The sequence below is a fragment of the Sinocyclocheilus rhinocerous genome, unplaced genomic scaffold, assembly GCF_001515625.1.
Source record: "Sinocyclocheilus rhinocerous isolate Xijiao unplaced genomic scaffold, SAMN03320098_v1.1 C35517838, whole genome shotgun sequence".
In the NCBI taxonomy this organism is placed as follows: domain Eukaryota; kingdom Metazoa; phylum Chordata; class Actinopteri; order Cypriniformes; family Cyprinidae; genus Sinocyclocheilus; species Sinocyclocheilus rhinocerous.
In genome coordinates this window covers 1-510 of record NW_015754325.1, presented here as the reverse complement: position 1 = coordinate 510, position 510 = coordinate 1, and the positions used below count along the sequence as shown (strand labels likewise).

Here is a 510-nt window from a genome sequence, read left to right as displayed (position 1 = left end):
TACTTCTCTTTAGAGGATGACAAAGCCTGAAAAAGAACAAAAAATAACATGCACATATAAAAAAATATATAATAATATTTATTTCAGCTTCTTGATATTTATGCATTAATTCTGAAATGGCACAAAAATGACAATTCTGGCATTATTATTCATTTTTTTATTACAATAAACAGATATCCTATTGATTCAAACAAGACACTCACTTCACTGACCGCTGAGCACAAAGACTCGAAGTCTTTCTTAGTCTGCGCGTAGAACCCGATGGTGCAGCTGGGATCCATACGACTAAAGTTCATCTTCCTGGGCGAGTTACAGTGAAAAGACTACGAGAGAAAAGACCAATGCAGCTTCAGTTCCTCATACATGGTCAAAAAGAAAATGTCTTTTGACGGAAATGTAATGTTTTATTGTTTCTCTTTGAGTAAAGAGGTTTGCTTTCCATCTCACCTCCAGAGAGAAGTTGCTTTGGGTGACGTCCACCACTGGCTGACAGTAGTGTGGGTCTAGATA

The 510-nt window shown here is 36.9% G+C and overlaps 1 long non-coding RNA gene across 1 annotated transcript; it reads right to left on the bottom strand.

Moving 5' to 3' along the window:
• On the bottom strand, window positions 1–509 carry LOC107734909 (uncharacterized). The gene is made up of 3 exons (XR_001639216.1): window positions 448–509; window positions 204–323; window positions 1–26 (listed from the first exon to the last, which is right to left on the bottom strand). It is a non-coding gene; the product is annotated as an uncharacterized LOC107734909 (long non-coding RNA).
• Window position 510: the final 1 nt, after the last annotated feature.